At 44.5% G+C, this 27,059-nt stretch overlaps 1 long non-coding RNA gene across 1 annotated transcript in view; it reads left to right on the top strand.

Annotated features, from left to right (window-relative positions):
• Window positions 1-26,425, top strand: part of LOC135057563 (uncharacterized) — a 177,031-nt gene extending 150,606 nt beyond the window's left edge. The window contains exon 5 of the long non-coding RNA XR_010244204.1: window positions 26,216-26,425. This is a non-coding gene — a long non-coding RNA (uncharacterized LOC135057563). The remainder of the gene's footprint in view (window positions 1-26,215) is intronic.
• Window positions 26,426-27,059: the final 634 nt, after the last annotated feature.

Genomic DNA, 27,059 nt, shown 5'->3' with positions numbered 1-27,059 from the left:
CATATTAGTCCAGGGGTACTGCCGTATAAGTCCAGTCCAGTGGTACTGCCATATAAATCCAGTCCAGTGGTACTACCATATAAGTCTAGTCCAATGGTGCTGCCATATAAGTACAGGGGTACTGCCGTATAAGTCCAGAGGTACTAACATATAAGTCCAGTCCAGTGGTACTACCATATAAGTCCAGTGATGCTGCCGTATTAGTCCAGTGGTGCTGCCGTATAAATCCAGTGGTACTGCCGTATATATCCAGTCCAGTGGTGCTGCCATATAAGTCCAGTGGTGCTGCCATATAAGTCCAGGGGTACTGCTGTATAAGTCCAGTGGTGCTGCTGTATATGTCTAGTCCAGTGGTACTACCGTATAAATCCAGTCGTGCCGCCGTGTAAGTCCAGTGGTACTGCCGTATAAGTCCAGTCTAGTGGTGCTGCCAAATAAGTCCAGAGGTGCTGCTGTATATGTCCAGTCCAGTGGTACTGCCGTATAAGTCCAGTCCAGTGGTACTGCTGTATAAGTCCAGGGGTACTGCCGTATAAGTCCAGTCCAGTAGTACTGCTGTATAAGTCCAGTAGTGCTGCCGTATAAGTCTAGTCCAGTGGTACTGCTGTATAAGTCCAGTGGTGCTGCCATATAAGTCCAGGGGTACTGCCGTATAAGTCCAGGGGTACTGCCGTATAAGTCCAGTCCAGTAGTACTGCTGTATAAGTCCAGTAGTGCTGCCGTATAAGTCTAGTCCAGTGGTACTGCTGTATAAGTCCAGTGGTGCTGCCGTATAAGTCCAGTGGTACTGCGGTATAAGTCCAGTCCATTAGTACTGCTGTATAAGTCCAGTAGTGCTGCCGTATAAGTCTAGTCCAGTGGTACTGCTGTATAAGTCCAATGGTGCTGCCGTATAAGTCCAGGGGTACTGCCGTATAAGTCCAGTGCAGTGGTGCTGCCGTATAAGTTCGGTAGTGCTGTCCTGTGCTGTATATTATTTATTCCAAATAAAGGGTTAATTAATTTGTAATACAAATAATTTTTACAGGGTTTGCCCTGTGTGGTGTAGGGGTATGCTCTCCTGTGCCGCATATTGGGGTTCATTCCGAGTTGATTGCTCACTACCGATTTTCGCAGTGCAGCGTTCCGGTGAAAAAACGGCATTTATGCGCATGTGTATGGCCTGCAATGCGCACGCGTGACGTACGGGTACAAAGCTCTTTGTGGTTGTGCTCAGGTTCTAGCGAAGTTTTCCTTCACACTGGGGGCCGCAAGAAGATTGACAGGAAGGGGGCGTTTCTGGGTGTCAACTGAGCATTTTCAGGGAGTGTTTGCAAAAACGCAGGCGTGTCTGAAAAAACGCAGGCGTGGCTGGGCATTCGCTGGGCGGGTGTATGACGTCAAATCCAGACTCGAATAGGCTGAAGTGATCGCAAGAGCTGAGTAGTTTTAGAGCTACTCTGAAACTTCACAAACTGTTCTTGCAGAGCTCGGCTGCACAAGCGTTCGCACTTCTGCTAAGCTAAAATACACCCCCAGTGGGCGGTGGCATAGCGTTTGCACTGCTGCTAAAACTAGCTAGCGAGCGATCAACTCGGAATGACCCCCATTGTTATATAACTAGAAAAATAATGGAGAACAAAAACGATCGTCATCCAAGAGAGGAAGTCGGAAGACCCCTTGTACTACTTCAACTAAGCAATTGACTGTCCAACAGTCCTTTGTGAGGAAGATGAAATATGACAGCAGTCATCCTGTTGCGAAGCGGATAACTGAGGCCTTGACAGCTATGTTGGTGTTAGACGTGCATCCGGTATCTGCAATTAGTGCAGTGGGATTTAGACAATTGATGGAGGTAGTGTCCCCCCGATACCAAATCCCTTCTAGATTCCACTTCACTAGGAAAGCGATTCCCGGACTGTACAGGGACATTAAGAAAAGTGTCCTCAGTGTTCTGAAAAATGCGGTTGTACGCAGTGTCCACTTAACCACGGACATGTGGACAAGTGGAGCAGGGCAAACTAAGGACTACATGACTGTGACAGCCCACCGGATATTGCCTCACGCAGCAACAGCAGCGGCACCAGTAGCAGCATCTCAAAAATGCCAGCTTGCTCCTAGACAGGCTACGCTGTGTATCACCAGTTTCCATAAGAGGCACACCGCTGACAACCTCTTACATAAACTGAGGGACATCATCGCACAATGTTGGTCATTCCGAGTTGTTCGCTCGCTGCTATTTTTAGCAGAATTGCTAATAGGCTAAAATCCGGCAGTTCTGCGCATGCGTTTGCACTGCAGGGCGCACGCGCTAAGCAACTTTACACAAAACTATGCTATTTTACTCACGGGCGAATTAAGCTTTTCAGTTGCTCTATTGATCGGAGAATGATTGACAGGAAGTGGGTGTTTCTGGGTGGTAACTGAGCGTTTTCCGGGAGTGTGCTAAAAAACGCAGGCGTGCCAGCAGAAAACGCAGGAGTGGCTGGAGAAACGGGGGAGTGGCTGGCCGGACGCTGGGCGTGTTTGTGACGTCAAACCAGGAACTAAACGGACTGAGGTGATCGCAATCTAGGAGTAGGTCTGGAGCTACTCAGAAACTGCAAGGAAATACTTAATAGCAGAATTGCTAATCTTTCGTTAGCAATTCTGCTATGCTAAGATACACTCCCAGAGGGCGGCGGCTTTGCGTTTGCATTGCTGCTAAAAGTAGCTAGCGAGCGAACAACTCGGAATGACCACCAGTGTCTTACCCCACTTAGACTCTACTGGGGATTTGTGATATTGGACAACGCCACCAATATTGTGCGTGTGTAAAGATGTGCCCTGTGTCACAGGGCACATCAGAACTGCAGCAGTGGGTATCCGGTGCAGGGATCAGACGTTTCTCTGCACCAGACTGGCAGAGACGCTGGGTAGCGCTGCGATAGCGGCGCTTTAAACTTGGCGCCAATTTGGGCGCGAATGAGAAGCGCCGCCTGCGGGATTTCAAATCTGGCACGGTCCGCGAGCCAATCACGGCTCATGGGGCACCGGCCAATCATGGGAGGGCGCGCCGAGCCATAGTCCCCGCCCCCGGCTTCTGATGTCAGACGCCGGGCGGGAGCTGACGAGGCAGGCCACGCTGAAGAGTTGCAAGAGCGGGACGGAGAAAGGAAGCGGCGGAGCAGGAGAAGACGACGGCCGCTGCAGGAAGAGCTCCGGTGGCCGCTGAAGAGGCCGGAAGACGCCGGCAACAAGGAGGAAGATGTCCAGCGTCGGCTGGACGCAAAGAAGAGGCGGTGGTGCCGCTGGCCAGGACGGGCCAGCGTCAGAAGAGCGCGGCTGAGGACCCGGAGAGTACACCAGGGGAGGAAAGCGAAAGAGCTAAAGAAGCTCCCATCGGTACAGGTAGGCCTGTCACCCCCCCCCCCCCCCCCCCCCCTCTCTCATCCCTAGCATGACAGGGATCGGTCATTAGGCCCGTAGGCACAGTCGGGCCCTCCCGGCCTGTGAGCATATAGACGGGGCCTCCTGGCCCGTGGCCCCTATTAGCCGGGCACTAGGCCCGTGGCCACATATAGTCAGGTCCTTTCGGCCTGTGGCCCCTGTTTTCCGGGCACTAGGCCCGTGGCCTCAAGTACAGGCAATAGGCCTGTGGGGACGTATAGAGGGCGTTAGGCCCTAGTTCCAGGAAACCCGCCCCTGTCAGGTATATAAGGTGACCTGGGCATTAGGTCCAGGTCACCCTACAGGCCCGAAGTTAGGCAGGCGCTAGGCTCGAGGGCAAAGTCAGGCCTCTGGCCTGTGGTCAGTAAGGGGGCAGTAGGCCCAAGTAAGTGTATAGGAGATGGGTAGGCTGTACGGCGCCCACTCCCCAGAGATCAGGTAGTGATTTAAAGGAATAGCACCATTTAACCTTGTACTGTTATTATGATTGAGATGTGTGTTGTTTCCATGCAGGGCCAAGTTTGCTGATAGTTTGTGTCTAGTTTGTTGCACCACACACACAGAGAGCTAGTTTGAGGGCTCTGCCGTTATAGTTAGTGTAGTGGTGTTACACCAGTATAGAGTTGGGCCCTGCACGGCTGTTGTTTGTTTGCCTCCTTACAGGGACCTGTAAGTGGAGAAGAAGTTCGCAGTGCAAGATTGGCAATGGTAAGTAATATCTGTGTCTGTCTGTCCCTTTTTTCTGTCTGTCCCCTGAGCGCCGGACATGAGAACCCCTTTATCACACTACGCGTGAGAGTGTGAGTGTGTGAAAATTGGGTGGCTGAGGCTTTGTGCCTGTGATGACCTTTCACCCAACCAGTGAAGGTTCCCCGCCACCCCTGGGGTATCCCCTTTTCCGGTGGAAGAAGGGTTGATACCCCCCCTTAAGTTGGTTTACTTTCTCCCCAGTTCGTTCGTCTTCGGCTCCGAGAGGAGATCGCCGTGTCCGGGTCCAACTGAAGATTTCCAGGTCCGTTGAAGGTTCCGTGACCTGAAGGTGAGAGAATGCAGCGTCTGGTGAGTAGTGAGTCTACATCTGCACGGCAGCAGGCACTACACCGCACCGCCACCCTCTTACACGTGCATTACATCTGGGCAAATTCCAGCAAGTCCCATATTTTGCACATACAATTTATTTGGTGTTGCAGATTTTTTTGAAAAATGACAGGGGCGTGCAGGAGATGCTGTCGGTGGACCTAACAATTGCGGGAAACTTTCAACATTCAGCCTCTGCGTGCCACTCCTAAATGGGCCAGGTGTTTGTGCCGCACACTTCTGTCGCTTAGCTTAGTCATCCAGCTACCTTGGTGCACCTCTTTTTTTCTTTGCAACATGTGCTGTTTATGGTCTAGTTTTTAAAAGAGACATCCTGTCTTATACTGCAGTGCCACTCCTAGATGGGCCATGTGTTTCTGCCGCACACTTGTGTCGCTTAGCTTAGTCATCCAGCTACCTAATTGCACCTCTTTTTCTTCTTTGCATGATGTGCTGTTTCCGGCCTAGATTTTAAAAGTGCCATCTTGTCTGACACTGCAGTACCAATCCTAGATGGGCCAGGTGTGTGTGTCGCACTCATGTGTCACTTAGCTTATCATCCAGCTACCTCATTGCACCTTTTTCTTCTTTGCATGATGTGCTGTTTGGTGCCTAGTTTTTAAAAGTGCCATCCTGTCTGACACTGCACTGACACTCCTAGATGGGCCAGGTGTTTGTGCCGCACACTTGTGTCGCTTAGCTTAGTCATCCAGCTACCTCGGTGCACCTCTTTTTTTCTTTGCATCATGTGCTGTTTGGGGCCTAGTTTTTAAAACTGCCATCTTGTCTGACACTGCAGTGCCACTCCTAGATGGGCTAGGTGTGTGTGTCGCACACTTGTGTCACTTAGCTCTGTCATCCAGCTACCTCATTGCACCTCTTTTTCTTCTTTGCATGATGTGCTGTTTGGGGCCTAGCTTTTTAAAAGTGCCATCCTTTCTGACACCGCAGTGCCACTCCTAGATGGGCCAGATGTTTGTGCCGCACACTTGTGTCGCTTAGCTTAGTCATCCAGCAACCTCATGCACCTTTTTTTTTTGCATGATGTGCAGTTAGGGGCATCATTTTTAAAACTGCCATCTTGTCTGACACCGCAGTGCCACTCCTAGATGGGCCAGATGTTTCTGCCACACACTTGTGTCGCTTAGCTTAGTCATCCAGCAACCTCGGTGCATCTCTTTTTTTCTTTGCATGATGTGCTGTTTGGGGCCACATTTTTAAAAGTGCCATCCTTTCTGACACTGCAGTGTCACTCCTAGATTGGCCAGGTGTCTGTGCCGCACACTTTTGTCACTTAGCTTAGTCACCCAGCTACCTAATTGCACCTCTTTTTCTTCTTTGCATGATGTGCTGTTTCCGGCGTAGTTTTTAAAACTGCCATCTTGTCTGACACTGCAGTGCCACTCCTAGATGGGCTAGGTGTGTGTGTCGCACACTTGTGTCACTTAGCTTTGTCATCCAGCTACCTCATTGCACCTCTTTTTCTTCTTTGCATCATGTGCTGTTGGGGGCCTAGGTTTTTAAAAGTGCCATCCTTTCTGACACCGCAGTGCCACTCCTAGATGGGCCAGATGTTTGTGCCGCACACTTGTGTCGCTTAGCTTAGTCATCCAGCAACCTCGGTGCACCTTTTTTTTTCTTTGCATGATGTGCAGTAAGGGGCATCGTTTTTAAAACTGCCATCTTGTCTGACACTGCAGTGCCACTCCTAGATGGGCTAGGTGTTTGTGCCGCACACTTTTGTCGCTTAGCTTAGTCATCCAGCTACCTTGGTGCACCTATTTTTTTCTTTGCATCATGTGCTGTTTGGAGCCTAGTTTTTAAAAGTGCCATCCTATCTGCCACTGCAGTGCCACTCCTAGATGGGCCAGGTGTTTGTGCCACACACTTGTGTCTCTTAACAAAGTGCAACTTTTGGACTAAAATCAATATTATGAGGTGTGGGGTGTTCAGAATAGACTGAAAATGAGTGGAAATGAATGTTATTGAGGTTAATAATACCGTAGGATCAAAATTACCCCCAAATTATGTGATTTTAGCTGTTTTTATGGTTTAAAAAAAAATAAAAAATCATCCAGATCCAAAACCAAAACCAAAACACGAAAGGGTGGTTTTGGCAAAACCAATCCAGATCCAAAACATGAGCGGGGATCCAGATCCAAAACCAACACACAAAACATGAAAAGTGCTCAGCACACATCTCTGATTATTATTATTATTATTATTATTATTATCCTTTATTTATATGGCGCCATAAGAGAGACACAGCACCCATTACAAATGACAAAAACAAGAAAACAGCACTTACAGTTGAAGACAATATAGGACAAGTACCTAAAACCAGGACTTAGATGCCATGAAAGGGAATATGAAGTAGAGATGATCGGGTTCGGTTCCCTGAGAACCGAACCTGCCCGAACTTCACCACCCGAGCACGGATCCAAGTCAGGCTCGTGTTTTCCCACCTGACTCGGAAACCAGAACGAGGCAAAACGTCATCGTCCCGCTGTTGGATTCTCGCGGGGTTTGGATTCCATATAAGGAGCCACGCGTTGCCGCCATTTTCACTCTAGCATTGAAGAGTGTAGAGAGAGGATGTGTCTCCGTCCTCAGTGTCCTGCATCAGTTCATTGTTAGTGTCTTGTGCTGCATCAGTCCAGTCACAGTGTTTGTGTATACTCTGCTGCCATATGTCCAGTGCTGCTGTATAAGTCCAGTCCAGTGGTGCTGTGTTGTGCTGCATCAGTTCAGTGGTGGTGTCACTGTGCTGCTGTATATGTCCAGTGGTACTGCCATATATGTCCAGTGATACTACCGTATAAGTCCATTGATACTGCTGTATATGTCCAGCGGTACTCCCGTATAAATCCAGTGATCCTGCCATATAATTCCAGTAAACATGACGTATAATTTCAGTGGTACTGGTGTATAAGTCCAGTGATCCTGCTGTATAATTCCAATGGTACTAGCGTATAAGTCCAGTGATCCTGCTGTATAATTCCAGTGGTACTGGCGTATAAGTCCAGTCCAGTGATGCTGTCGTATATGTCCAGTGGTACTGCCGTATACATCCAGTGGTACTGCCGTATAAATCCAGTGATCTTGCCGTAAAATTCCAGTGATCCTGCCGTATAATTCCAGTGATGCTGCCCCATAATTCCAGTGGTACTGGTGTATAAATCCAGTCCAGTGATACTGCTGTATAATTCCAGTGATCCTGCTGTATAATTCCAGTGGTACTGGCGTATAAATCCAGTGATCCTGCCTTATAATTCCAGTGGGACTGGCGTATAAATCCAGTGATCCTGCCGTATAATTCCAGTGATCCTGCTGAATAATTCCAGTGATCCTGCCGTATAAGTCCAGTCCAGTGATCAGTGATACTACCGTATAAATCCAGTGGTACTGCCGTATAATTCCAGTGATCCTGCCGTATAATTCCAGTGGTACTGGCGTATAAATCCAGTCCAGTGATACTGCCGTATATGTCCAGTGGTACTGCCGTATACATCCAGTGGTACTGCCGTATAAATCCAGTCCAGTGGTGCTGTGTTGTGCTGCATCAGTTCAGTGGTGGTGTCACTGTGCTGCTGTATATGTCCAGTGGTACTGCCGTATAATTCCAGTGATCCTGCCGTATATTTCCAGTGGTACTGGTGTATAAGTCCAGTGACCCTGCTGTATAATTTCAGTGATCCTGCCATATAATGCCAGTGATCCTGTCGCATATGTCCAGTGGTACTGCCGTATAAATCCAGTGGTACTGCTGTATAATTCCAGTGATCCTGCTGTATAATTCCAGTGGTACTGGCGTATAAATCCAGTCCAGTGATACTGCCGTATATGTCCAGTGGTACTGCCGTATACATCCAGTGGTACTGCCGTATAAATCCAGTGATCTTGCCGTAAAATTCCAGTGGTACTGGCGTATAAGTCCAGTGATCCTGCCGTATAATTCCAGTGGTACTGGTGTATAAGTCCAGTCCAGTGATACTGCCGTATACATCCAGTAGTACTGCCGTATAAATCCAGTGGTACTGCTGTATAAGTCCAGTGATCCTGCTGTATAATTCCAGTGGTATTGGCATATAAATCCAGTGGTACTGCTGTATAATTCCAGTTATCCTGCCGTATAATTCCAGTGGTACTGGTGTATAAGTCCAGTCCAGTGATACTGCCGTATATGTCCAGTGGTTCTGCCGTATAAATCCAGTGATATTGGCATATAATTCCAGTGATCCTGCCGTATAATTCCATTGATGTTGCAGCATAATTCCAGTGGTACTGGCGTATAACTCCAGTCCAGTTATACTGCCATATATGTCCAGTGGTACTGCCGTATACATCCAGTGGTACTGCCGTATAAATCCAGTGATCTTGCCGTAAAATTCCAGTGGTACTGGCATATAACTCCAGTGATACTGCAGTATAATTCCAGTGATCCTGCCGTATAATTCCAGTGGTACTGGCGTATAAATCAAGTCCAGTAATACTGCCATATATGTCCAGTGGTACTGCCGTATAAATCCAGTGGTACTGCCGTATAAGTCCAGTGATCCTGCCGTATAATTCCAGTGGTATTGGCATATAACTCCAGTGATCCTGCAGTATAATTCCAGGGGTACTGGCGTGTAAATCCAGTCGAGTGATACTGCCGTATATGTCCAGTGGTACTGCCGTATAAGTCCAGTGGTACTGTCGTATAATTCCAGTGATCCTGCCGTATAATTCCAGTGATCCTGACATATAATTCCAGTCCAGTCCAATGATACTGCCGAATATGTCCAGTGGTACTTCCGTATAAGTCCAGTCCAGTAGTGCTGCCATATAAGTCTAGTGGTGCGGTCCTGTGCTGTATATTATTTACTCCAAATAAAGGGGTTATTAATATTTAAGCCAAATAATTTTCACAGGGTTTGCCCTGTGTGGTGTAGAGGTACGCTCTCCTCTACTGCATATTGTTATATAACTCCAGAAAAATAATGGAGAACAAAAATTTGGAGGATAAAATTGGGAAAGAACCACTTCCTTCTAGTGCTGAAGCAGCTGCCACTAGTCATGACATAGATGATGAAATGCCATCAACATCGTCTGCCAAGGCCTGTGCCCAATGTGATAGTAGAGGGCATGTAAAATCCAAAAAGCCAAAGTTCAGTAAAAAGACCCCAAAAAATTAATTTAAATGGTCTAAAGAGAAACATAAACTTGCCAATATGCCATTTATGACACGGAGTGGCAAGGAACGGCTAAGGCCCTGGCCTATGTTCATGACTAGTGGTTGAGCTTCACATGACGATGGAAGCCCTCATCCTCCCGCTAGAAAAATGATAAAAGTTAAGCTGGCAAAGGCACAGCACAGAACTGTGCATTCTAAGATGGTATCACAAATCCCCAAGGAGAGTCCAAGTGTGTCAGCGGTTGCGATGCCTGACCTTCCCAACATTGGACGGGAAGAGGTGGCTCCTTCCACCATTTGCACGCTCTCTGCAAGTGCTGGAAGGAGCACCCACAGTCCAGTTTCTGATATTCAAATTGAAGATGTCACTGTTGAAGTACACCAGGATGAGGATATGGGTGTTGCTGGCGCTTTTAAGGAAGTTGACGATGAGGATTCTGATGGGGATGTGGTTTGCTTAAATCAGGCATCGAGGGGAGACACCTGTTGTCCGTGGGATGAATAAGCCCATTGTGATGCCTGGGCAAAATACCAAAAAAGCCACCTCTTCAGTGTGGAATTATTTCTCCAAAAATCTGGACAACAGGTGTCAAGCCATCTGTTGCCTCTATCAATCTGTAATAAGCAGAGGTAAGGACGTTAACCACCTAGGAACATACTCCCTTATACATCACCTACAGCGCATTCATCAGAAGTCAATGTCAAGTTGTGAAACTTTGGGTAAGAGCGTAAGCAGTCCACTGACACCTAAATCCCTTCTTCCTCTTGTACCCAAGCTCCTGCAAGCCACACCACCAACTCCCTCAACGTCAACTTCCTCCTCAGTAAGGAACGTCAGTAGTCCTGTAGGCCATGTCACTGGCAAGACTGAGGAGTCCTCTCTCAACTGGAATTCCTCCGGAGGATCCTTGATTGGTACGCCTGCTGTTGCTGCCGCTGCTGTTGTTGCTGCTGGGAGTCGATCGTCATCCCAGAGGGGATGTCGGAAGACCACTTGTACTATTTCAACCAAGCAATTGACTGTCCAACAGTCCCTTGTGAGGAAGATGAAATATGACAGCAATTATCCTGTTGCAAAGCTGATAACTGAGGCCTTGACAGCTATGTTGGTGTTAGACGTGCGTCCGGTATCCGCCATTAGTTCAGTGGGACTTAGAGAATTGTTTGAAGTAGTTTGTCCCCGGTACCAAATCCCATTTAGGTTCCACTTCACTAGGCAAGTGATACCGAGAATGTACAGAGACGTCAGAAAAAGTGTCCTCAGTGTCCTAAAAAATGCAGTTGTGCCCACTGTCCACTTAACCACGGACATGTGGACAAGCGGAACAGGGCAGACTAAGGACTATATGACTGTGACAGCCCACTGGGTAGATGTATGGCCTCCCACAGCAACAACAGCAGCAGCATCAGTAGCAGCATCTCGCAAATGCCAACTCGTTCATAGGCAGGCTACGCTATGAATCACCGCTTTCCGTAAGAGGCACACCACTGATAACCTCTTACGGAAACTGAGGGACATCATCGCACAATGGCTTACCCCAATTAGACTCTCTTGGGGATTTGTGATATCAGACAACGCCACCAATTTATTGTGCATACAAATTCCAGCACGTCCCATGTTTTGCACATCCAATTAATTTGGTGGTGCAGAATTTTTTGAAAAATGTCAGGGGCGTGCAGGAGATGCTGTTGTGGCCCGAAAAATTGCGGGCCACTTTCGGCATTCAGCCACCACGTGCCAAAGACTGGAGCGCCATCAAACACCCCTGAACCTACCCTGCCATCACCTGAAGCAAGAGGTGGTAACGACGTGGAATTCAACACTCAATATGCTTCAAAGGATGGAGTAGCAGCAAAAGGCCATTCAAGCCTATACATCCACCTACGATTCAGGCAAAAGAGGGGGAATGCACCTGACTCAAGCGCAGTGGAGAATGATTTCCATCTTGTGCAAGGTTCTCCAACCCTTCTAACTTGCCACACGTGAAGTTAGTTCAGACTCTGCCAGCTTGAGTCAGGTCATTCCCCTCATCAGGCTTTTGCAGAAGCAGCTGGAGAAATTGAAGGAGCTAAGACGGAGTGATTCCGCAAAGTATGTTGGACTTGTGTATGGAGCCCTTCATTCGCTTTACCGGGATTCAAGGGTGGTCAATCTGTTGAAATCCGGGCACTACATTTTGCCCACCGTGCTCGATCCTAGGTTTAAAGCCTATGTTGTTATCTCTCTTTCTGGTAGACACAAGTCTTCAGAGTGAAAAAGGGGGTGTGCTCTCTCTACAATGGCGCTGGTCTCTCTTACGGTCACCTATGTATGTGGATAATACCCAGGTGTGAAAGTGTATGTTGGAACACACTGGTATGGTAAATAAAATGGAATGTAATACAATACTAACATGCAATGTCTAAAAACAAGCAATACATAAAAAAACAAGTGGACTGGGAACAGGCCGTGGGGGGAATGTGATCCTACCGATGCAGGTGGAGGAGCTGCAGGTGTCAAATAAAGGCACCCATCCCCTGGACGTTTGGCGGACTGTTTTACTGATTGCCTGGAAGGGAATTCGATCAGAGGAGCCACCAGCAGGGTATTTCCCGGGGTACCTTGCCTTTATTTGACTCCTGCGGCTCCTCCATCTGCATCGGTAGGATCACATTCCCCCCATGGCCTGTTCCCAGTCCACTTGTTTTTTTATGTATTGCTTGTTTTTAGACATTGCATGTTAGTATTGTATTAAATTCCAATTTTATTTACCATACCAGTGTGTTTCAACATACACTTTCACACCTGGGTATTATCCACATACATAGGTGACCGTAAGAGAGACCAGCGCCATTGTAGAGAGAGCACACCCCCTTTTTCATTTTGCACTTTTGTACTGAGCCCTTAGGGAGCTCTGGCACTCTCCAGACGGCCAGCTGTCTCAGTCCTATACAGCGCAGACTTGCTACCCCCGCCCTCCAGTTTGCACAAGTCTGCAGAGGTTCAAAGACCTCCTTGTGAAAAAATTGTCAACTCAAGCGGAACGTGACCTGTCAACAACTCCTCCTTCATTTTCTCCCGCAACTGGGGCTGCGAGGAAAAGTATATGATTTCCTAGCCCACCCGCTGGTGGTGATGCAGGGCAGTCAGGAGCGAGTGCTGACATCTGGTCCGTACTGAAGGACCTGCCAACGATTACTGACATGTCTACTGTCACTGCTTACGATTCTGTCACCATTGAAACAATGGTGGAGATTATATGAGTGACAGCATACAAGTAGGCATGTCAGACAGTCCGTACGTATACTGGCAGGAAAAAGAGGCAATTTGGATGCCCTTGCACAAACTGGCTTTATTTTACCTAAGTTGCCCCCCTCTAGTGTGTACTCTGAAAGAGTGTTTAGTGCAGCCGGTAACCTTGTCAGCGATTGGCGTAGGAGGTTACTCCCACAAAATGTGGAGAAGATTATGTTCATCAAAATGAATTATAAATTCCTCCGGGAAGACCTTTACCAGCAATTGCCTTCAGAAAGTACACAGGGACATGTGATGGTGGATTCCAGTGGGGACAAATTAATACTCTGTGAGGAGGAGGAGGATGTACACAGTGAAAGGGGTGAGGAATCAGAGGATGAAGATGAGGTCGACATCTTGCCTCTGTAGAGCCAGTTTGTGCAAGGAGAGATTGATTGCTTCTTTTTTGGTGGGGGCCCAAACAAACCAGTCATTTCAGCCACAGTCGTGTGGCAGACCCTATCGCTGAAATGATTGGTTTGTAAAAGTGTGCATGTCCTGTTTATACAACATAAGGATGGGTGGGAGGGCCCAAGGACAATTACATCTTGCACCTCTTTTTCTTCTTAGAATCATGTGCTGTTTGAGGACTAGTTTTTTAAAGTGCCATCCTGTCTGCAACTGCCATACAGGGGTACTGCCGTATAAGTCCAGGGGTACTGCCGTATAAGTCCAGTCCAGTGGTGCTGTCTTGTGCTGCATCAGTCCAGTGGTGGTGTCTTGTGCTGCTATAAGTCCAGTGGTGGTGTCCTGTGAGATATATTATTTACTCCAAATAAAAGGCTTATATACATTACTTATCCAAATAATTTTTACAGGGTTTGCCCTGTGTGGTGTAGGGGTACGCTCGCCTGTGCTGCATATTATTATAATAGCTTCAAATAAAAGGGTTATTATTATCCAAATTAATTTTACAGGCTTTGCCGCGTGTGTGTGTGGTTTAGGGGTACGCTCTCCTGTGCCAATTCCAGCACATCCCATGTGGTTTGTGACGCACACTTGTGACGCTTAGCTTAGTCATACAGCTACTTTGCACCTCTTTTTCTTCTTTGCATGATGTGCTGTTTGGGACCTAGTTTTTCATAGTGCCATCCTGTCTGCAACTGCAGTGCCACTCCTAGATGGACCAGGTATTTGTGCCGCACACTTGTGTCGCTTAGCTTAGTCATACAGCTACCCCATTGCATCTCTTTTTCTTTGCATGATGTGCTGTTTGGGGCCTAGTTTTTTTAAGTGCCATCCTGTCTGACACTGCAGTGCCACTCATAGATGGGCCAGGTGTTTGTGCCGCACACTTGTGTCGCTTACCTTAGTCATACAGCTACCTCGGTGCAACTTTTAGACCTAAAAACATTATTGTGAGGTGTTCAGAATAGACTGGAAATGAGTGGAAATGAATGTTATTGAGGTTAATAATACCGTAGGATCAAAATTGCCTTCAAATTATGTGATTTTAGCTGTTTTTATGTTTTTTTTTCAAAAAGTCATCCAGATCCAAAACCAAAACCAATACACGAAAAGGTGGTTTTGGCAAAACCAATCCAGATCAAAAACACGAGGATGGAACCAGAACCAAAAGTGTGTGCCCCACATCTCTAGTATGGAGCATAAGATGGTGGGAGAAAGAGAAGGAAAAGTACATGAGGGGAGAAGGCCCTGCTCTTGCGAGATTACATTCTAAAAGATTTGTGTGCATCTTGTATGTTCTCCCCATGCTTGTATGGGCTTCTCCTGGACACTTTAGTTTGCTTTTATTCCAAAAATATACTGTTAGGTTAATTGTATACTTGCCTACATGAATGATTTTCTGTCTGGTAGATGCCCAGAGAGGAGAAGCAGGTGGGCGGTGACAGGGGTGGAACCAAACTAACTGCATTATTGGGTCCTGCCCCCTCACGGGGAACATGACATGATTGGAACGTATTTGCGTAGGGGTGAGGTTAAAATGCCACAATTATCATATAATTGCGTCATTAGACTCCACCCCCTCTGCCGGGACTGCTGATTCACTCTATTTATTTCCCCATTCTGCCCATGTATATATATATATATATATATATTGTGACAAGAACACAGGAATAGTGTTTGAGGGCAGGTATGTTTGTCCCAGGTTCTTGTCTGACATGTATTAGAAAAATGAAAACTTCTAGGAAAATGTTTTGTTTTGTCAGAACCTTTTCAGTTTGTTGGAAAAGCTGGATAAGGGACCTGAAAGAGAGATGGGGCAAGTTCCAGACATTGGGCCCAGTTCGGGTCTTTGGCATCACAGAAGGCTAATCAGGCTTTCAGCTGTGTAAGAGTGTTATAGAGCTGCTGGCCTGATTAGTGTGTGCAGACTACCTGGGAAGACTGCAGGATCTCTGTAAGAGAGACACGCTTCCTTATACAAGTGAGCTAAACAGTATTGAATGGGAGACTCTGTGTTTTTGTTTAGAGACAGTTAGGAACGTCTTGTGTTTAGTTAGTGCCGGACAGGCAAGGTATTTTCTTTTGGTGTTTGTTTTATTTTCTGTTTAATAAAACTGGTCGTGGCCAGTTGCACCATAAACTGGACTTGTATGATTCCTCAGCTGCTGCAAGGTGCCATTTACCCCAGGAAACGGCACCTTTTTCCCTTACAGCGTTACAACTTGGTGGAGAATGCGAGCATGCCGTTCTGCGCATAAGTGAAAGCAGCAGCTTTATGAGGCCTGCAGAAAACGGTGGTTTATGCAGATACAGCCCAGTGTGAAGTTGCTGAGACTCACCCCGAGGGTTTGATATATGTCCTGGGTGAAAGCAGCTACAAAGCCGCCTGAAAAATCTGTCGACATGGAGGAACTGCTTAAAGCCCTGCTGCAAGCTACAGCGGCTCAGCAGAAGGCCAACAGACAGCAGCAGGTGGCTATGGAGGAAAATTGGAGACTACAGCAGGAGGCCAACAGACAGCAGCAGGTGGCAATGGAGGAAAATTGGAGGCAAGTGTCAGGATAGAGAGGCCTTAGCAGAAGTGGTGCAGAGCCTTGCAGCCCGGATTGGAGATGTGGCCGTCAGTGCTCCGACCAGCTCTAGTTCTATACGGGCCAGTCACTTCCTGCAAAAAATGACAGAAGCTGATGATGTGGAGGCCTACCTGACCACGTTTGAAAGGACTGCCGAGCGTGAGAACTGGCCGAAAGCACAGTGGGCCAGTCTGCTGGCACCTTTTCTGTCAGGTGAACCCCAAAAAGCGTACTTTGATTTAAGCCCTGCTGAGGCTCGGGACTATGATAAAGTAAAGACTGAGATCCTGACCCGCCTGGGAGTCACGCTGTCAGTACGAGCACAACAGGTCCACCGTTGGGTGTACGCCATTGAGAGGTCTCCTCGCTCCCAGATGCACGACCTTATTCAGCTAACAAAAAAATGGTTACAACCAGAGATATTAACTGGTCCCCAGATGGTTGAAAGAGTCGTCATGGACCGCTATTTGAGATCTTTGCACATGGTCCTGCGCAAGTGGGTGAGCCATGGAAACCCGGATACTGCTGACCAATCAGTGGACATGGTAGGGAGGTATTTGGCGGCAGAGGAACTACTGATAAGGATCAAGCAACCCATAGATCCTCGACAGCGCCCTTCAGTAAAGACTGGTAAGACTGTTCCGTGGGAAAACATTGCTGGGCGGTTAAGAGAACGCAAGGCTGGAGAGACTGTAAATACTGGCCCTGGAGACAGGCCAATGGGGCTAGAACGGTCTATGCTGCCCAAACGGGTTGATAATCGTGTGGTTAAATGTTTTAGGTGTGGTATGCCAGGTCATGTTATTGCCAATTGCCCAGTCACGCAAGAACCCATGCAATGTGATGCTGCCTTTGAATATCGCAGAATGTCTTTCTTTACTAGGTTAGCCTGTACTGTGGTACCTTCACCTGAGCTGGAAAAACAAATGTGTGATGTGTTCTTAGAGGGTAACCGGGTAGAGGCCTTGCTAGATTCAGGAAGTTTAGTTACCCTCATGAAAGCTGGGTTAGTGAACCCCTTAAAGGTCCAGCAAATACCTATTGGGGTAACTTGCATACATGGGGATACCCAACATTATGTCACTGCTGAAGTGAATATAGAAACTTGTTGTGGGTCAGCAATGGTTAAAGTAGGACTGGTCCCCACCTTGGTGCATGGGGCTCCAGCAACCTTTCAACGGGCGATGGATAAAATTTTGAGGCCCCATAGAAAATATGCAGCTGCCTATTTGGATAAAGTGGTAATTCACAGTACAGACTGGGGGTCCCATTTGGTTAAAGTACAAGCAGTACTGGACTCAATCAGAGCGACAGGGTTAACTGCTGACCCAAAGAAGTGCTGCCTCGCAATGGAGGAGGTCAAATACTTGGACTTCACCATAGGCAGAGGTCTGATTAGGCCCCAATTGAATAAAATTGATGCTATTTCAAACTGGCCTCATCCAGTGAATAAAAAACAGGTAAGGGTTTTTTTTGGGAATAACTGGGTACTATAGACGGTTTATTCCCAATTTTGCGACCACAGCAGTGCCTTTGTCAGACCTTACCAAAGGGAATCAGTCAAATATGGTGAAATGTAACTTTGATTTAGAAAAAGCGTTCCAAACATTAAAAGTGGCTTTGTGTTCACAACCGGTATTGATAACACCAGATTTTTCAAAAGAATTTGTTGTACAGACAGATGCCTCAGAGGTAGGGATAGGGGCTGTGTTGTCCCAAACCAGAGATGGGGACGAACACCCTATCATTTATTTGAGTGGGAAACTCAATGAGCATGAAATAAGGTATGCCATTGTGGAAAAGGAGGCTTTGGACATTAAGTGGGCAGTAGATGCCTTGAGATATTACCTCTTGGGTAGACAATTCAGACTAGTGACAGATCATGCCCCTTTAAAATGGATGGATGTAAATAAAGGTAAGAATGCTCGTGTAACTAGATGGTTTCTAGCGCTGCAAGATTTTAAGTTTACTGTTGAACATAGACCGGGTACACAATTGGCCAACGCAGATGCATTTTCCCCGCATCTTCTGTTTGGGGGCTACAAGTGTTCCGGCCCCTGGGTCGAAACAGGGGAGGGGGATATGTGACAAGAACACTGGAATAGTGTTTGAGGGCAGGTATGTTTGTCCCAGGTTCTTGTTTTACATGTATTAGAAAAATGAAAACTTCTAGGAAAATGTTTTGTTTTGTCAGAACCTTTTCAGTTTGTTGGAAAAGCTGGATAAGGGCCCTGAAAGAGAGATGGGGCAAGTTCCAGACATTGGGCCCAGTTCGGGTCTTTGGCATCACAGAAGGCTAATCAGGCTTTCAGCTGTGTAAGAGTGTTATAGAGCTGCTGGCCTGATTAGTGTGTGCAGACTACCTGGGAAGACTGCAGGATCTCTGTAAGAGAGACACGCTTCCTTATACAAGTGAGCTAAACAGTATTGACTGGGAGACTCTGTGTTTTTGTTTAGAGACAGTTAGGAACGTCTTGTGTTTAGTTAGTGCCGGACAGGCAAGGTATTTTCTTTTGGTGTTTGTTTTATTTTCTGTTTAATAAAACTGGTCGTGGCCAGTTGCACCATAAACTGGACTTGTATGATTCCTCAGCTGCTGCAAGGTGCCATTTACCCCAGGAAATGGCACCTTGTTCCCTTACAGCGCTACAATATATATATATATATATATATATATATATATATATATATATATATATATATATATATATAAAATAAAAAACAGTTTCCCAAGTGCGCTAAATAAGACTGTATCTACAATGATTCTTCCAGTGTTGTTTCCATAAGTCAGAATTGAATACTGGAGAAGATTTGTATCTGGGAACCTGTTACGGACACCCCTCACCAAGATGGTCACCCAAACAAGAGGCCCAAGGCCAATTAGTAAAAAATTGTTTTAATAACACATGTTAAAACAAATACAGTTTTCACATAAAATTCCTCATATAGTGTTCACAAAGATGTGTTTAAAATGATGACAATAAAGGATAACCAGTATGTTCGTTGTGTCGTCTTTAACTCTAGATACTCCCTCACCTTTTTCAAGGTGCGAGCTTAAGAGGGAGTATCTTCACAAACTATACTGGAAACTCCTGACTGACAAACCCATCGCGTTTCGTCTTATCGACTTCATCAGGGGTAACTTGTTAGTTTATAAGGACTGATGTCCAAAATTTGAAGAGCAAAGAATATAAATGGTATGGGAATTTAGAAAAAAGGTACCTACCAAATATATAAAACAGGCTTATTTGCCATTAATAGATTTGTGTGTGGAGAATCACAACCTAAAATTGTGAATGAAAAAACACATTAATAAATGTGTTTTATAACTACTCAAGAAATTTCTAATAAAAATGTCGGGGCATACCTTGGATATAGTGATAAAAAAGAATTCTCTTAAGTTCGCTCCTGATAGGAGCTTTCTTGGTAGTTCCTTTTAGGAATCCTAATGGTCCTAGAAATAAAATTCTGCCTAATAGGAAGGAAACAAGGGATCTGATATAAGCCAATATTAGGGAGAATTGAGGGGTGTAATCTATTTTATTGATAAGTAGAACATACCTTAAAGATAATTATTCGAGACTCCTTTGTGGAGCTCCTTATAGGGACTATTGATTGAGGTTCCCTTTAAAAATACTGGCAGTCAGATTTTGACGCACTGCCTAGAAAGGGGAAAATTCACATATATACCGATTATTAAGGAAAAAAGGAAATCTATATTAATGGTTCTAATGTTTACCAATAACCTGATCCATTAAGCACATACCTGAATAAGATATCCAGATCTTACAATCAGGACTATTTCTGATTCAGGTATTAGCCCGTATATAGAATACTTCTAGGAAAAAATACTTCTAGAAAAAAAATAAATCAGAATTTAATTTATTATTAATGAAAGGTGTGTCAGTCATTTGGAGATCATATTCAAGGCATAAATAGATGTACATACCAAAAATTATAAAGCTGATTTGACAATCACAACGCAATGAAAACCTCCTCAGTAAAACTCACAGAATGGATCTTTTAAAAAATAGAAACATTGTCACTGATTAAACAATGAAAACATTAATCAAAGGGAGCATATTTTTATCAGCAAAGAGATCTCAGTAGTAATTATCTTCCAGAGATCATACAGGTAAGAAAGTTATATCCATAGTAATTCAAGTTTTCAAGAAAACTGGACACACAGAAAAAATAAAAATTGGTTCAGACTTCCAGGATATAAAGCAAACAAAAGTAATATGCAAAAACATGGTTGTTTAAAAGGGACATTGTTTTATCTTTAGCAACATCAATTAAACGTATTTCTACAGGTCAAATGAACAAAAAGGTTTCCATCAATAGTCCCTAAAAGGAGCTCCACAAAGGAGTCTCGAATAATTATCTTTAAGGTATGTTCTACTTATCAATAAAATAGATTACACCCCTCAATTCTCCCTAATATTGGCTTATATCAGATCCCTTGTTTCCTCCCTATTAGGCAGAATTTTATATCTAGGACCATTACGATTCCTAAAAGGAACCACCAAGAAAGCTCCTATCAGGAGCGAACTTAAGAGAATTCTTTTTTATCACTATATCCAAGGTATGCCCCTACATTTTTATTAGAAATTTCTTGAGTAGTTATAAAACACATTTATTAATGTGTTTTTTCATTCACAATTTTAGGTTGTGATTCTCCACACACAAATCTATTAATGGCAAATAAGCCTGTTTTATATATTTGGTAGGTACCTTTTTTCTAAATTCTCATACCATTTATATTCTTTGCTCTTCAAATTTTGGACATCAGTCCTTATAAACTAAATTCATTCTTTTTATTCATCCCCAAACAATACCCCTGATGAAGTCGATAAGACAAAACGCGTTGGGTTGGTCAGTCAGGAGTTTCCAGCATAGTTTGTGAAGATACTCCCTCTTAAGCTCGCACCTTGAAAAAGGTGAGGGAGTATCTAGAGTTAAAGACCACACAACGAACATACTGGTTATCCTTTATTGTCATCATTTTAAACACATCTTTGTGAACACTATATGAGGAATTTTATGTGAAAACTGTATTTGTTTTAACATGTGTTATTAATTTTTTTTTACTAATTGGCCTTGGGCCTCTTGTTTGGGTGACCATCTTGGTGAGGGGTGTCCGTTACAGGTTCCCAGATACAAATCTTCTCCAGTATTCAATTCTGACTTATGGAAACAACACTGGAAGAATCATTGTAGATACAGTCTTATTTAGCGCACTTGGGAAACTGTTTTTTATTCTGTATGCTATTGAGGTCCTCCAACAGGGACCTCTCCCGTTGTGCTGCTTTGAACTTGGTGCAAGATAAAGATACTGTTGTGTTTCATATATATATATATATATATATATATGTACTGTATATATATATATATATTTGTACATGTTTTAAGCAATATAGATTGTTAGCGCTGCTGGATCAGGGAATGATGGAAATTAATCTTTGTGAAGTGATGAGTAATATGTACTGTATGTGCTAAATATGTTTCTTTATCAGGGTCCACAGTGAACCACAGGATCTACCTTGGGATATGATGAAGCGACAGCGGATTGGGCACCAAACAGTTAAGCTTTTCAGACTACCAGGATGCATAGGACCAGCCTCCCGGTTCAGGCAATTCATTTTTCTGTTTGGTGCGGCAGTAGCCGGCCACGTTGCACAGTTGGGCTGATAGGTTTTTTTTTGCATACACAAGCTTTGTTATGTTATAGTATCTTTCTTTTTATGAGTGATCTTTCTAGGCGTCTAAAACGTATAATGATAAAGACGCTCCAACAATTCTCCCTCGGGTGGTGACAACTGTTACCTCCGAGTTCACTGCTATTTTAGCAGGAGTCAGACTGGTGCACTAGCAAGTCAAGATCCCAGGCTGCGGCATGAGAATGGGGAGAAGGTAAGGCGTCTCTTTACCGATAGTGGTTTAAGACGCATGTAACGCAGCCTTACTGTTCCGGGGGAAGACTACCGTACAGTGGTTGACACGGCTGGCACCTCAGGTGCACCATCGTTAGGCCACAGGGATCATAGGTGCTGTGGATCAGTTGAGACAGCGATCCCTGAGGTTGATGTCAGCAGTGGGGAGTATGACCCTCCCCTGGTCGTCCCTCCCCCAAGTTCATGTCCAGTCTCCTGCCATGAACTGCTATTTCCGCTTCCGTCTGAGATGCATAATACTTTATATTGGTCACAGTCGCATGTACGACTGGGTACACTGGTACGTCTGAGTTTATCGGCCGTTTGTTTGCTGCATGGTCACACATGAAAGCAAGGTTAAGTCTCCCTGTACCCCGCTCTCGTGAGGCAGTGATACAGCACTGAGTTCCTACCTACCCTGGGTGGTGTTAGTAGCGAGTAGGTGCCTGATGCAAATAAGCTTTGTGAAAATTTACTGCTGTATTATTCGCTGTGCATCTGAATACGTTCAATGTCCGGTTTAAGGTAATGCATTATTGTTCTGCCTACCTACTTATATGTATTATGTAGTTGAAATGTGCTCATCTTGCAATGTATACTAATGCATTCTTGTTTTGTGATCGATTGCTAGTGTGATTGCTGACTCTAAATCAATGGTGGTGTGAGGCAGGGTGGCATCTGATTGTATTTCACTTTAGAGAATTAAAATAAATATGGTCACATTTATGCAAATATTTACACTGATTGGTGAGGTTAATATTGTTGCTATGTCCACAAAAGGCAAAAGTGACGAGGCACCTACATTATTATCATGTTTGTCCCTGCAAATCTGGGTTAACAGTCCAGGATCTGGTACAAGATGACTCGTGTGCAAATTGCTATAGTCTCCATAAAAACCTATTGAATAGACAGGCCCCTAGTCAGGTACCTGTTAAGTCACAGGAACCTCCCTGGGCAGCTTTTGCACAGATGTCTAATTTAGCAAACCGTATGACACAGGTTACAGTACCAGGGATGGGGTTCCCACTTAACTTTTACATGCAACATCCCACATGGGTTATGCCACATCCAGTGTTTTATTTAACTCAGTCCTCAGCTGCTTTTCAGCAAAATTAGCTGATAGGCCCAAAGAGGGGAAGTCAGATAGACAGGGGGCTTCGCCCTCAATGTCTACTCGATTTGCAGAATCAGAGGATACTTCAGGTGATGAAGCTGAATCTTCCCATTCTAAATCTGCTTCTAGAGAGGAGGAGCACTCCTCATCAGTGGATATACATGATTTAATACAGGCTGTTAAATCCATTCTGTGAATTGAAGAGGCAACTGAGCCTGTGTTGAAAACAAAGGCACCTGTAAATGTCCAAAGACAGTTAAAGCAGAGTTTCCTAATTCAGACCAGCTGAAGGAAATCATGTGGGAGGCTTGAGTAACACCCAGTAAGAAATTTAAGATTCCCAAAAAGTGGGGTTCTTTTTATCATTTTCCTACTTTGGATTGTTTAAAAAGGGAGGTTCCTCCCAAAGTAGATGCGCATGCAGTTCTACTTGTGCGCAAATCTACGTTACCACTGCCTTCAACATCATTAAACGATGGGATTGACAGAAAGATTGATGGGTTTTTAAAGACTGTTTTTACCTTAGCAGGGGCAGTGACTAGCCCGGCTATGGCCACAGCTGGGTGGCTAAGGCAGTAGCAGGCTGGAAAGAAGCTTTGGAAGATGATTTTTCAACAGCTACGAGAAAACAGTTATCCCATATTGAATGTATAAAGCAGGCAGCTACTTTTATGGAAGAAGCTGCCCTGGATATGGGTACAGTAGCTTCTAAGGCAGTAGCTTCCTCAGTAGTTGTTTGGCTATGTGCATTGAAGATTGACTCAGAATCCAAGAAGGTTCTGGAATCTTTATCATCCAGCTGTGTCAGCAGTGTTAATACCAGTGAGTCCTAAATTGGGAAGTGGACTTTCTCAGCAGGCATGACATTCTTGCAAGCAAATGGGCTTTGCACCCAGAAGTCTTCCAGGTTCAGGTAAACAAATGGGGTCGGCCGGAAGTAGATCTGATGGCCTCTTGTCAGAACAAAAGATGCCGATGCGATCTTCATGGATGCTCTGTCCATAAGAGTGATTAGAAAATTTAAACAGGAAAAGGGTACCCAGAGTGATTAGAAAATGTAAACAGGAAGGGGGAGCCATGATATTAATAGCTCTGGCATGGCCCAGAAGAAATTGTTACACAGATCTGCAGAGGCTTTCCACGGATGCTCCATTCCTATTGCCTCAATGTTCAGATCTGCTGATTCAGGGTCCCTGCCTCTACAAACATCTGGATCGACTGTCTTGGACGGCGTGGCTCTTAAAACATCCATCTTAAAGGTAAAAGGGTTTCCTCAAGAGGTAATCCAGATGATGCTTAAAGCAAGAAAGCCTTTTTCTGCTCGCATCTATTTTAGGATATAGCATGCTTACTTTCAATGGTGTGCTGCCAAAAATGTGGATCCTAGGTTCTTCAGAATATCTAGAATTCTAGCCTTTCTTCAAGTGGGAATGGACAAGGGTCTCCGTGTGGCTTCCTTGAAGGTACAAGTGTCAGCATTATCTGTATGGTTTCAAAAGAAAATTGCAGACCAACAGGATGTTCGCACATTCTTCCAGGGATTGCTTCAAATTCAACCTCCTTTTGTTCCTCCAACAGCTCTCTGGGATCTAGACTTTGTTCTCAGTATCTTCAGTTTGCTCCATTTAAACCACTGCCATGGTGCTGTTTCTTCTGGGAATGTCTTCTGCTAGAAGAGTATCAGATTTAGGAGCACTGATATGTCGTCCTCCTTATCTGGTATTTCATCCAGATAGAGTTGTTCTTAGATCTAAATCTGGATATCTTCCTAAAGGGGTCTCTAAGTTCCATCTTAATGAAGAATAGTAGTTCCGGCTTTTCAGGAACCAGACCTCTCTGTGGGAGATGCATCACTGGACGTAGTTCGTGCTATAAGGATCTACGTGGATCATACCAGTGCCATCAGAAGGACAGACACTCTCTTCGTCCTCTACAGATTTCACAAAAGAGGATGGCCTGCCAATAAGCAAACACTGGCAAGATGGCTTCGGATGACAATATCAGAAGCATTCTCCCAAGGTGATCTCCTGATAATGTCTCTGCCCACTCTACCCATAAGGTAGGTCCTTCTTGGGCAGCCTATCGAGGTGCCTTAGCTGAACAGATCTGTAAGGCAGCCACATGGTCATCCATTAATACATTCATTGCACATTATGCCTTTGACACATTTGCCTCTCATGATGCTGCATTTGGGCGAAGGATTCTCCTATCCAAAGAGGAGCATCCCCTCCCTTAGTACTGCTTTGGGAAGTCCCAAGGTAGATCCCGTGAATCACTGTGTACCCTGATAGAGAAAGCGTAGGTTATGGTAGACTTACCTAGATAACCTCCTTTCTCTGAAGTTCACAGTGTCCACAGGGATCCAACCCTGACGCACCTGATTTGACAATCTGTACACTTACTAACTTCTTCCTATCCTTTGGTATGGAAGTATGTGTATGTTTCTCGTCTGAATAGGTCTTCCTCTCAATTAAAATTGCTCCTGACTTGAGCTTTGGAATTAACTGAATTGCCTGAGCTGGGAGGCGGGGATATAGGGGGCTGGCCCGATGCATCCTGGGAGTCTGAAAAGCTTAACTGTTTAGTGCCCAATTCACTGTCGCTTCATCATATCCCAAGGTAGATCCTGTGGACACTCTGGACTTCAGAAAAAGGAGGTTATGTAGGTAAGTCTACCATAACCTATGCTTTTGCTCGATTTCTCTATATTTGTAGAAAATTACATTCCCACAATTTTGCTAATTTATACCCAAACCCTGATATCTCCACTTTGTTTCATAGGAGACCTCCTTGACTAAACACTGTTCATGCCACTCCTTTGCTTTGGCAGTAGATGGTGAAATATGTAAAGTTGCTTTTAATTTATTTTGATTTTGAATCATTACCTTTCATCAATAATTTCATCATTCAACCCACTGGTATGTAATCATATTGAGTAACCAATCATTCTGTGCCTACTGCATAAGTAGACCTTTAAGTGCTAAACCAAACTAAAATGACTACTGTAACATTAGACGATAAATACAGACTAACAGAATGTTAGATTTATAAAATTCAGATATTAAGATTAGGGGAAAAAATCTGTTATAAGGTTAGAAATCTAGAAGTATTTTAGCTGATGAGTGATACTTTTAAATCAACAATTGTGCATCAAACTCCCTACAACACTCAGATGTTTGACAAGCAAATTGACAAATAACATAGCTAGGTTAACCATACTAAATTTCTCTATACCCCCACTTTGATCCACAGGTAGAGAGCTGTTGACATCTCCAGGAATATTTCTTGCATTCTTTGAGGCCCATATTGAAACCATGCTGCTCCAACTCTGTGGGACTCTAACTTGTGTTCTAGAATCTGCTATCTGGAAATCTTTAAAAACAGGCTCAGGACTTATGTTTTCACCAATGCATTTGATTAATGTGCCATTACCAGTCAGACATGTAACAATGATCTATCGATTCTGTATCTTATTATATACTTATACTTTATATGTGTTATGAGTCTATTATTGAAATAAAAGTTGAAATAAAAAATTGTATTCCATAGACACCCTACAATACATTCAGCTAAATGTACATTTATTTTGCTATTATACTTTGTCCAGTTAAAAATTATTAAATAAGTTATTGAGGTATCTTAAAAAAAACACCTAAATGAACTTTGATACTATAAATTGTCTTCAGAGAGTATATAATAGATTGACTGCTGTCCACCTGTGTACATTTATACTGTTTCAGTTGATTTAAAAATACTTTGTTAAATGCCCCCACAGTTGGTTAGTACATTTTCAAATATGAGCTTCACTCTGAAGATCAAAGAACTTTCTAAGCAACTCCAAAATCAAGAGAAAGATAAAAGAAGGATTTTTTTAACATTGCTTTGAGCACTGTGAGTTCATCACAAAGAATAGCAGAGGATACGTCACATCTGTGAATTTATCAGGCCATTGTCACAGTACTTATTATTGCCAGGATAGAACCATTTGGAGACATACCATGTCTAACCAAGCTGCTTTCCTGAGAGAAGGTAGAATTGTGTGGGACTAAGGCAAAGTTTATGGGTGACAGAAAGTAAATTTGTGACAGACAAAGCT

Source organism: Pseudophryne corroboree, chromosome 3 (assembly GCF_028390025.1).
Source record: "Pseudophryne corroboree isolate aPseCor3 chromosome 3, aPseCor3.hap2, whole genome shotgun sequence".
In the NCBI taxonomy this organism is placed as follows: Eukaryota; Metazoa; Chordata; class Amphibia; order Anura; family Myobatrachidae; genus Pseudophryne; species Pseudophryne corroboree.
This window is presented reverse-complemented; position numbering and strand designations above follow the sequence as displayed.